The sequence below is a fragment of the Passer montanus genome, unplaced genomic scaffold (assembly GCF_014805655.1).
Source record: "Passer montanus isolate IOZ18808 unplaced genomic scaffold, ASM1480565v1 scaffold106, whole genome shotgun sequence".
Lineage (NCBI taxonomy): Eukaryota > Metazoa > Chordata > Aves > Passeriformes > Passeridae > Passer > Passer montanus.
In genome coordinates this window covers 688,694-701,156 of record NW_024357170.1, presented here as the reverse complement: position 1 = coordinate 701,156, position 12,463 = coordinate 688,694, and the positions used below count along the sequence as shown (strand labels likewise).

At 40.9% G+C, this 12,463-nt stretch overlaps 1 protein-coding gene across 4 annotated transcripts in view; it reads right to left on the bottom strand.

Moving 5' to 3' along the window:
- LOC120507784 (fatty acyl-CoA reductase 1-like) overlaps positions 1–12,463 on the bottom strand; it is a 118,606-nt gene that overhangs the window by 30,098 nt on the left and 76,045 nt on the right. The window lies entirely within an intron of this gene.

Sequence of the window (12,463 nt, the reverse complement as noted above, 5' to 3'; positions counted from 1 at the left end):
TGACATCGTGAAAAGTAGAAAGAATCAATAGAGTAGAATGGCTGTGGGATCTGAGGAGGTATTATCTAGATTCCAAAGGATAATCACACCTCCAAGGTAAGAAGTCTACTGTTAGGAACACCTAATACTGAGAGAGATTACTGAGGGATACAAAGGATGAATCACACCACCTTTGGACACCTTTAAGAGCTGTCTAGACAAGCAGTGCCAGGAAAGGAAGGGAACAGCTGAACCTTGGGGAAGGAGGAAGGACCACCAGACTATTCAGTAGCTCTGTGTTTCCCCTCTTCTGTAGCCTATACACCTGTAACACTGAGTTTGGAAACTCAGTAAAGACCATCTTTACTACCATGGTCTCTTGTTTTCTTAGAGTTTCTTCTGCCTTTGATGTTCCCAATGCTTATGTACAAGCAGAAATTGTGTGACATAAATTAAACACACTAAGAGACACACGAAAGATTAAATTTATCCTAATAGCAGTACTGCTTTGATCTGACTGCGGGATTATCATCTTTCCACTTATCGACAAGTAAATCTAGATAAACCTTGAGGTTCTTAGGGATAAAGAGGTGATAAAAGAATCATTAGCCTTCTCCATTATGCACCACACTCTACACTTATTTCAAATTGCCACACAGCTGCATATGCTTCATAAACATGAAACTTCAGCACAAGTTAGGACAAGACAAAGTCATTTCACTGTTCTCAGCTGCACCTGAGTGCACACATCTTTCATCAGTGTGGCTAGACCAGAAAATAGATCTTTAGAGAGAGTTATTAATGGGAAAAGGTGTTGGTGAGAGCTGGCTGGACTGTAGGAACTAAATTCCCAGGCACTGACAGCCCTAATGTCTGCAAAAAGCTTGTCTCCTACAAGATGCTACACTGGCTCTCCAAACATGCATCATCTCCTGAGAGATGACAGCAAACTGTAATGGGACACAAATAGAAAGGTTTCTCAGAGAACACACGCGAGACCAAAGCTATCTTGTGGGACTCTCAGAAATATTCATTTGCATTTGTTCTGTTGCAAAGAGAGTGCAAAATGCCACAAAATGGGACTTATTTTCTACTTGTTTGGCATAAATAATGGAAAGGCAGAGAAAGAATCAATTAGCCCCTTGTCCATTTCCATCACAGCATAAAAAGTAAATGTAGTATTTCTGCAGTACCAGCCTTGGACTAAATTCTTCCAACATCTCCTCCTGATATTCCCACTGCAGATAATATCCCCTTTGGCTTCTGTGCCTGCTGCTACCATGTGCCACTCAGCTGCTGCAGCTTTTCATCCCCTCTGATGATCACTGCGTTCTTCTGAAGGATGAAGCAATTTCCAAATGCAAGCACACAAGTCAGCACACTGCTTTGGAAACCTTCTGCACCACGGGAACATTCAGTACATTGTCACCATTAAATCAGATAACATGAGCAGCTGTTTAATTGAAGTCTGCTGCTTCTTTTATGGAAGCTGAAGGGTTCATTCAGAGCTGTCAGTGCTTTACAGGGAAATGAGGGAAGAGGTAAAGGCAAAATAAATGCAGCTTATTTTATACTGCTTCCTGCAGTTCAAGGAGTACTTAATATAAAGATGATGCTTAGTCTGAAGGTAAATTGTACTTGCATCGCTAAATCCTGAAGAACTCCCCAAGAGCATACATAATAAATCCCCAGTAACTGTGTGAGGCCTGATTGTTCTGTCTTTTCTTTTTAGAAGCCATCTGCCAATATAAAACACAGTCACTGGACTGGCCTGATGTACTGCTGAAATTACATTTAAAGACTGGCCAGGTCAGCAGCACTTCTGAAGGGATACAGGAACTGCTACAGAATCAGTGTAGAGAAAGGAAAGGCCTTTGACTTCAAGTTGTCCATCATTAATGAAACTAAGTGAAATCACCAATAACATTACCCTGATTTCAGTGTCTTTTTGAGCATCCTAATGCTGCTATTCCCATTTTTAACCTCAAAACAGATGTAAGTTCAGCATGGGCTACGTTCCCCCTCAACAGAGAGGAGAATTTCTTATTTCTCATTTTATAATCAGGCAATTCCCATTTATAATATTAATCAAATCTCTGTGTTTTCAGTGTACATTGTAAAAAATGTGAAAACAGAACATCTGGAATTTCTCCCAACATTCTAGTTGAATGTGGCTAAAGTTGTGGACACTTTCCCTATTCCTGCCCTCCTAAGCTCTGACCACCCTTTCCAAAGGACATCCGCAGTTCTTGATGTTCCCCGCTCTTGCCTTAAAGGATGTAATAATTCAGAGAGGTTTCTGCCTACCAATCCTTCAATCAGAATTTTTTCCATGCCACAAAGATACAAAAACCTCAAAGAAAGGGCAAATTGCACGTCTATGGAACAGCACAGCTGAAAAATAAAGGAACCACTGAGCAGTGCAAAATGCCAAAGGCTTTGCATCTTCCTCAGGAGATATTTTCAGTGAAGCAAATAAAAACTAATGAAAAGTAGTCCACTTTATAAAAAGAGCTTGCATGAGTTTAGTCTTGTCAAAGCCTTCTCAAAGGCCTGGGTAGTCCTTTCTTTTTTGGACAGTACTCCTGGATCTCCCTCTACCCCACTGCACTCGTGGACAGGAGTGACTGGTGATTGGTAACTGACCCAGAAAGTATCAAGTTTTTAAGTATGGCCAAGATAGGCAATCTTTTTTCCTGAGGTGTGTTTAATAGGTGCCAGGAAATCAGGCTTCTCTAGGAGAATTGGTAATTTACATTACAACATGAACATTTCAAGGCATTACTGTATGACAACCTTAAAAGTGGAGAAAATCCAGAGAATCTCCACAAAATGGAACTCATAAATGGCAAACAAATGAGAACATTAAGGTCGAGAGAGCTTTTAAACAAAAGAAAGAAAAAAAGCACCAAAAGCTTCCACCGCTCATGTAAAGAAATGGAAGGGATTGCTTAGCGTGATTCAGGAGAAAATTAAGGCAAGAACTGATCCTTGAGAAGGAAATACATAATTTATCCTAAGAGACATAGGCCAAGGGATAAAATACCAGGGCAAGAATTTCTTTAAAGAAAAAGGTGTTCACTGGCTCTGTAGAGCAATTTTAAACCCAGGGTGTTTGAAGTCCCTCTTCTGAAAAGAGCATTGGTGTTCAAATAAAGGGGAGCAGCCTATATATAAATACACAAAATAATACCCCCCCAGGGTGTGCATCCATACCTCAGTAATTTCAATGACAGCATAATAAATAGACAAGTGATAATCACAAATTTAAACTACTGAAGGCACCGAAGTAATGCAAAAAACTCTTAAAAAAAACACTTGATGTTTGTAATTCAGTCCTGCTAAAAGGGTTTATCAGACTTGTGTTTGCATTGATAAAATCCTATAATACATTTAAGGAAGGAAGGCACACAACTATTTTAGAATTGCCATTGTAGCAAATTTGAGATGTAACTGGGCAGCTTCAAAGTAATTAGCAAGAAATTAACCTTTAGCCTGGTAGATTTCCAGCAATAAACACCAGGATTAATCAGTCAAGTAATGTGTGAAAATGCAGATCAGGGAGCTTTAATTGGGACAGTCTTTTCTTCCCCTCTTTTTGCACTCTCTGCCTCATTTCCTCTTCAGAAAATTGCTTTTAAGTACAGTTCTTCTCAAGGCAAATAAAGCATAACTCATCAGCGGGAAAGCAGGCAGCAAAGCGTTTCTCATTACAGAAAAAACAAATGGCTTATGCTTCAATCCAGAGCTATTACTTTCCCCTGAGCAGAGCTAATGTAGTGGAAATACAGAACCCACCACCAACACCCAGTAAACAAAACAGCTGATTACTTAGAGATGAAGACAACAGAAACAAAGAGAGGGACAGAAAGTTTCAACAAAGGTCAGCTAAGACTAATATGTATATCCAGCTATTTGGGATGTGGTTTTGAATAGCCAGCTCCCTTGAAAACTGTCTGCTGACCAAGCCTGCTGTTTTCTAGCAAGAATACTTGAATTACACAGCAGTGAATCTGGAACACTTTTCAAGTCAGACACTGTGGACAGCAGCATGAGGGATCTGAAAGACATGGAAAAGCTTTCCATGGTCTCTAGTGCCATCTTGTATATGGGTGGGCAAGTCATGGATAGTACAAGGAGTTTTCTGATGTTTATCACAGATGTTCCTGGTGACCCTGGGTGGTACTTTGAGATCAGCATTGGTGTTTGACAGGGAAGAATGTAAGTGCAGGGAAGGAGAATAACACTTAGAGCTTTTCCTACAGGAACCACTGAAAATGTTTCTTCCCACACGTTTCCTAGGACTAGTTTCCTTCTCACCCTTCTCCATAACTATGCCCCAATGAGTCACACAGACCCCGAGAACTCAGACCATTATACTTGGCAGCAGTCCCAACTGGAGTCAGATCCCTATATCCTCCTCAGTTCCTGGTTTGCAGAATTGATTACCACTGGCTTTGAGAATCACTGTATGGACCTGGAAATATCAGTAAGTATACAGTTATCCAGACAGAGGATCTTTATCTGCTTTTCCACACCCACTGCCTTTAATCACAGATCTTCAAAGTTTCACTGCCTAGACACCTGGGAACTTCAGGAGTGTTTGCTGAATTCCTGAGGATAACCAGACAGAACTAAGTGATGTGTTAAACACAGACTCCTACTTTTTGGAGATGCTGTTAGAAATTACCAAGAAAGACTTTGAAAGTAGATTTAAAGAAATTACCAAAATCTACTTTCTAATTTGAGAGCATAATAGCTGTCACACAGACCCAGAGGAGGCAGCACTGTATAAAACACAGTGCTGGGATGCAATTCCACATTTTGCTTCAAGGACAAAACATCAGGGCCATTCAGCTCCTAGGCAAGTCTTGAGATGCAGTCTTCTCAACTTGGGTCCCTCCAAAGAGCTCCTCCAAAGGAATGGCAGCCTAGGGTGGGCGTCCTGCACTTCCTCACCCTGTCCTCCTGAGGCAGAAAGCACAGAACATCACCATCAAGAGACTATGGGGTAATGAGGGCACTAAAGTGCACCTTAATTAAAAGGGTAAAGGGAGATAAAAATCCTTTCACGTCACACACAGCAGAAGCTGAACAAATCAAGAAAAAGGCATCAAATATTTAAAGCTACCCAAATAAAAGACAGAAATTCTTCAAACATTGCAGTGAGAGGGCACTCAAGTGCAGAGAGCTGAACATCTGGGAAATGAGTATAGTAGAATAATAATTCACTCTTCTAGAATGAACTGTGCTAGAAGATTACCAGAAAAAAGAACAAGTCACTCGTCACAAGTGAGGAGTTAGCCTGGAACCAGGGTTTTTCCCAACAGTTATCCTACCTGTGGCCATGATGTTTTGGAAGATAAGAAAGCTTTCTGGCATGAGTGTGAGCCTTTCCTGACAGCCGGTCTCAGTGACCAAAATTCATGCTAAGAATATTGAATTTATAGATGCATCAAACAGTACAATCAATTAAAGATGGAAGTTTTGCAAGAGGTTCCTGGAATGCGTTGATGAGAACTTCCTTCTCTACGTGATACAGGAACCAGTGAGGAGAGGTGCTGTGCTGGACCTTGTTCTCAGCAACCTCTTGTTCTCATCAACAGGTTCCGATGGGATTTTCTTGGAAATTCCTCCCTGTGAGAGTGGTGAGGTTCTGGCACAGGTTGGACAGAGCTTGGAGCAAGCTGATATAGTGGAAGGTCCATGGCAGGGAATGGAACTGGACGATTTTTATGGTCCCTTCCAACCTAAACCATTCAATGATTTTGTGATTTACCTAGGACAATTTCTCATTTCAGCATTTTTTTTTTTGTGCTCACATCTCTCCCAAATATTTTGTCAGATCCCACATATATTTTTGTTATCTTCATCACGACAACATAATTTTTTGAGGGGTGCTTAAAAGTAGAGCCCTAAGTTGGGGTACCCCAGCCTATTAAATACCTGCCTTTTTCCCTTCCGATCCCTTAAGTAGGACCATATTCCCACACTCAGACAGTATACACAGTGAGAAAATAAACAGGAAAATCCCTGAGAGATTATCAGAGGCTAATGCAATTTAGAAGACTGATAGGAAGAGCAGGGACACTACTAGAAGTGAGGGCCCTTGTGAACAAGAGACCAACGCAGTGAAGAAGAAAACAGTTGATATTCTAAGAAAACATCTAAGAAAGGATGTCTTAATCATTGTAAACCGATTTTCTGTAGTGTCACTATTCCAAGCAAGCAAGGAAGTAAGGCAGTTACAAGTAATCCTTGATTTCCATCCAAGGAGCCTTCAGCTTAGGGAAATTAAAACTTCTTTAAGAAGATAGAACCATCTGTCCAAATAGAGTCAGCTACTTACAGCACAGTCTGGCTCTGCAAGTACTCCTGCTACTGGAGACAAACTGTAACCAACACCTCTGATTATGGCCAGTTCTCAGAAGAATCCACAGAAACCTTCTGAACATGGTTGCAGAAGTCCCTCTAGAATCACAGCTCAAACTTTTTCTCTGAATCCAACATCTTTGCATGTTATTCAAAATATGGACTTTTTTTTAAACAACGCTTGGCTCAATTAGTTCTGCCCATAATCAACATTCCTAAAATTCACTAATTCCTGGCCATGGGTAAAAACAAAACAAAGTTATTAATAAAAACCAATTCCACTGAATTTTGTCAAATTATCTGGATGCAAGGAAAAGGCAGAGTTATCCCAGGAAGTCTGTAGCCGCCTTTTGGCACGACGACTCCCTTTTCCAGTTGCCTGGGTCTCATCAAACAGGAGGTGTTGTCTTGTTTCACAACAAAGATACCTGTTGTCAGGAGGGCCACTTCCCCTCAGCCTGCGATAGTAACACGTCTGCCAGGAGCAGATGTCGCTCACTTCCCTGTACAAAGATCAGAGCGTTGCCACAGATGGCTTAGCTACACCCTCTGAAGTGTTTCTCCCTCTCCTGTCATTGCAGTTGCACCCCCCTAGAATGTTCTGACAGGCCTGATGGTAAAAGACAAGTCAGATGATGTTTCACACACCTGGCAAGACTGCTCCTCTTTAAGGCAGGGAAAGATGAGTTTTGTCTGCAGTCAATTAGGACTTTTATCTGTGTTTTGTTGGGGGTTTTGTGTTTGTTTTTTTCCCCTGTTTTTTTTTATTTTATTTTTTTTATTTGGTGGTTTTGTTTTGTTTTGTTTTTGGGGTTTTTTTTAGAACAATAGAGAAATCCAATTATTTTAGTATGGAAATAAACACACACACATTTTAAGCAGATCAAGAAAGCCATATCAAGTGTCCTTCAGCCAGGCACAGGTTTTAGCTTTTGTTGGCACCTCAGAGACTACTGAAGGGTAATCAACAAGCTTAACTTGTCATCTCTGGCACTCTACTAATTCTTCCAGCTAAAGCTAGAATATTAAAGCTTTCTGAGCACAGGATTTGTAGCTTGAGACATCTTTCACACTTACATGCACTTTTCAATACATTTATCAAGAAAAAAGTTACTTTTCTCTGCAAGTATATTTTCAACTCATACTGCTTCCAAGGGAGACCAAAGAGGATAATCAATGTAAACTGAACTGGAATTCATGCTCTCTGCCTTTAGCTTCCAGCTCGAGGTTGCACCAACTAATTTTATGTTACCCAGTCCAAGGCAGAAAAGTGAATACGTGGGCTAATTATGCCTCAGGTGTAACAAACCACTTAACCATGTGCCACCAGAAAGAGCAATGTTTCCAACCAGGCTAAACTGTGCAGGGCCAGGAGTTGGATTTGATGATTCTTGTGGGTCCTTTCCAACTCAGGGAATTCTGTGATTCTATGAACAACAAAAAGCTGTTTGTACACAAAAGCCTCCCCATCTGTCTGAGCAGGGATTATCAGTAATGAGCCTGTGTCCTTGGCTGTGGTCCCACAAGATTATAAATTCTTTTAATGCTTTAATCTACTAGTGAAAAAATGTGGCAGAAGGAGTGGAGGAGAAACAAACAGAACATACCCCAACCAACCATCCTGAGGTACTGAAATGCACCTCTCAGCCCACACAAGTAAGAAATACACAATGTTTGCAAATACTACTTGCATGAGGCTATCCTATATATCATAACTATGTATTTAACTGAGGCAAGTACAGGTAATTTCTCCACCTGTCCTGCTACAGTCAGTAGAGACAGCCTATTGGTCTTCCACATTCCTGGGGGAAAAAACCAACCCAATACTTAAAGATCTGCCCCAACAACGTGGTTGTAAAGTTAAGATCTCTAGGGCTTACAGTACAGGTACCACAGTGTGATAAGGTGTATGCAGAAGGCCCTGATGGAGCACCAATAAATGCTTCTCCTGGGAATGAGGAAAGTCATTAAAACACCTCAAAGACAACAAGCTGCAGGAGCACAAAACCAGAGTGTGATAAAATGGGCTACTCTGGTGCTGTGCTATGCAGGCTATGCACAAGAGGAGAAATGGCTTGTGTTTAATGAGAATTGGCTACAAGAGTCCAGAATAAAATAGAATTGTCTTAGTGAGAGAATATGGTAAACAATATGATGCCAGCATGAACTGGACGCTGGCAGGGGAGTTTTGTGGTGCAAAGTCTTCACAGTCATCTGTAACCAGGCAACCACGTAAGTAAAACTATACAAATTAAGACTGCCTGAGGAACAGCATTGAAAAAATCCACCAAACCTGAGTATGAATAAAGCAGTAACGGGACCAACTAGGAGAAAAAGTAATTGGGGACAGACTGTCTGAGAGGAGTTTGGATAGAGAAAGTGATGTGCAAGTGTGGTCCAAAAACCTAACATCCAAAAATAGAAAATGTGTAAGACATAAAATCAGGTACAAAAAAGGAAAAATCTCCTTTCCCCCCCACCCCGGAAAGTGGATACTACAAATGGTAATGAATCCAAGTCCACAGTGATGTCAAAAAGACCCCAACTGGATAACCTGCTGGAGTTGCCATCATGTCTTCCTCTGAAAAGAGCTGGTGTGATACAGTGGAGAAAGGAGAGGTAGACTTGAAGTGGTTAAGGAGATAGAGTTATAACTCAGCACAAGTTGGATGTGATTCATAATAATTGTAATGATAATTAGTAGCTTTATAGTTGTGTGTGCTTTTAGATTAGTTATCATTTAATTGCTGTATTGGTCTCTTTGCAGTGTATTGCTTAATTTAACACCATCGTAATCTCTTAATTCAGGTTATGTCTCAAGCCTGGACTTAGTTATCATTTAACTGCTGTATTGGTCTCTTTGCAGTGTATTGCTTAATTTAACACCATCGTAATCTCTTAATTCAGGTTATGTCTCAAGCCTGGACCCTGAAGGGCAGAGCCAGACTTATAAAGTAACCTATGGCTACCTGATTTGGCTCACCAGCCTTAAAGACCAGCTCTATCCTTCAATCAACAGGGACAGCCTTCAACCCACCTCCAGATGGATGCTCAGCCTCACACCCAGCCAGTCTCAGTCTTCATCCTCCCACCAAATCACACCTGTAAGTCCAAAGCACTTAGAATGAAAAATCATTAATCTCAATGTTCTCAGATTTTCTGTCCTCAGCTCATGACATTTCTGTTTCTCACACTTGTACAGGAAAATGACAAGCCCACTGGTGTGTTTTGATTGACGAGAAATTCTGGAATTGTTTTGTGGTGTCATCCCTGACAGCACGAACACACCTTCACTGATGAAGTCAAAATTGTGATGGGGGGACTCTCGTACTCCACTGACCCTACACCTTCTTCTGTGCTTTTCTTTTGCAGAACCCATTTTTGGTGTTGCCCTGTCACTGAATCTCCACTTCTCTGGGACCCTTTGTACCACCCACAAATCAGGATCTCCTGAGCAGCTGTATGGGGTGCCCAAGCAAGGAAGGAGAAATACTGCTATGCTGCAGCTGCAGAAAATGACCTCTGAAGTGGCATGTGCCCCAGTGGTGAATGTGTTTTTGTATTCTCCAGCAGTATCTGAGTTAACAGCCAAGTATCTCACAGATTGCTCTAACTGCACAGATACGCTGATTTCAGACTCATTTTCACAGCAAAAAGATTTTGAGTCACCAGATCAGCAGAACTATGACAAAAGGACAAGGAAAATCCTAGTCCATGTCATTTTCCTTATGTAGAACATTTTATGGCAACTCACCCCTTTCAAATGAAAGGCATTCAGTTTTGGCATCTTCTCTCCAGGGATAATAGCACTGCTATTATCTCTCCATCATTTGCCGAGTTCATCACTCAGAGCATTTCAATTTTGTCTAATTCAGAGAGAGTAAAAACATACTAACCCAAGAATATCTTCTTCCCTTTTACACTGGAAGAGATGTAAAACACTCTCCAAAACACTGTGTTTCTTTCCCTCCCACATGCCTAAAAGCATCTCCTGAAAAGGCTCAATTTATATAATAATCATCACTGATCATCACTCTCTGAACCAAGAAAAATAACAACTAATATAAAACACTGACAATGCTGGAGCCATCTGTGTCCCATAGGGTATGAAGATCAGTGATGTGCCACCATAAAAACAGCAGCTCACGAGATCATCTCCAAGATTAAAGCCCGATTCCAGAAGGATGCCAATCTACATTCAGCATTGCAGCCATGGAAATCTGTATTTCCTTGCATATTGCTCAAAAGACCTTGCCAGTTTAAGTATGATTTTACCAGGACAGATTCAATGTCTGAAACATTATTGCTGGATGTTTTGTACTTAAGGATAGCCCTTAGCCCTGCAGTTTAATATCAGTTATTGTAGCTAAGAATCGTTTAGAGCATGTACAGTAATTTATTTTAAAAATGGACATTTTTACTGTAATGCTAACAGGAAGGAGAATTTAAGTCTCAGACTGCTTAACACTGCTTCTATTAAACCCAAATGAAAGTCTGCCTTGTCTGCTACATTTTTAGTAGCAGCAGCAGAGTATCCTGGACTACTGGTTAACATAAGAGGTTGGGAATTCCCTACTACACTGCAATCAGCCCTAAACTGAAAAGTTTGCCATAGATATGGACTTCTAAATAATATCCTCTGAGCTGTGCTGGGTCTGCAGGCCTAACAGACCTAAAATTGCATTTTAATCAATGTAGCAACCAAAGAAGTCCTGAAAAAATACTGCTATATAAGAAAAGGCCACTCAATTGAACTACTTTAAGATGGCACACTGGTAAAATTGAGATGCTAACTCCTAGCTGGTGGGATTGTTAAATACCCTGAAAATGAAACATCAGCGTATCAAATGGCTGACAAGGAGCTCTTAAGAGATTACTCACAACTGAGCAGTAGTCCACAGTCCTGGGAACTTCTTTTGAAGAGGAAAACCTGTTTCATGGGGAGAGACTTTAATCCACACACTCAGACATTGTTCAGTATTGGTCATGAAAGTCATTATCCGCACCAATAATTAAACCTGACCTTTAAGGGATAAGAGTGTTTTTATCAACATTAGTGGACTGAAATGAGCTTAAGTGAAGAATTTGTCCAATTGTACATATTGGTGGGTCTTCCATCCTTAATGGTTTCCACCTTCAAGCAGGCAGACACAAATGTGTGGATGCAAAGTTTCTCCTATGCAGAATTCTTTTTTTTATTCTGAGTTTTGAGTGTCTGGTTTTCTGGCTTCTTGTGTTCAATCATAAATACATTAGCATTTGAAAAAGAAACAGCTTTTCTTTTCCCTTCCATAAGAGAGCTTTTAAAAAGCAATTTCTTTACCAGGGAGAAATACTGCTGTCAAGCATACAACAGGCAGCCTACCTTCATAGTTGATTTTTGCGGTTGTATTATAGTCATTTTTCCTATTTCTGTTCATCAGCAAATCAGCTTGATAGATTAATTCCTTTCTGAGAGTTGGTCTTAGTCACTGGAGTCTGTTCACCAAGAACCATCTGTTCCCCAAGATCTCCCTCCCACACACCCTGGCAGAATTACGCCTACAACCAGTTTCTTCTATTAGGAAAGAAACGACTGTAACAAGCTGGGTGACGTGAGTCCCCAGGGAGACAACACACGAACTCATAACTTTGTTCATTATTATTATTATAAAGCAATACCCATTGCTCAAGGACTAACTCTGGAGGACAAGTGAACCTGTGAAACCCATTTCCTCCCACGCTCTTGCTACAATACCAAAAGGTCAAGACCTGTCCAAGAAGTGGGAATGGGGAAAGACCAGATGATGTCATGGCAGCCCTTCTTCCCCTCCCACAGCCTGGGCCCCCATTTCATTGAGTGTGTTTATGTAGGAGTTAGGGGTGATGCTCCTCAAATTCCTTCCTCTGCCTTCAACCTTTTCACAATCATGCAGAAGTCTACTAATCTTTCTGACTCCGACTCATCCCATCTACCTTACCTAAGTAGGTGACTGGGAGAGTTTAATCAGATTAAACTGAACCAGCTAACAGATCTATTATGAAGGTATCACCTCACATCAAATCCATGACATCTGCCAAATAACAGCAATGAAGTGGAAGTCCCATCCCAAGTGCAGGACACAGACAGGCA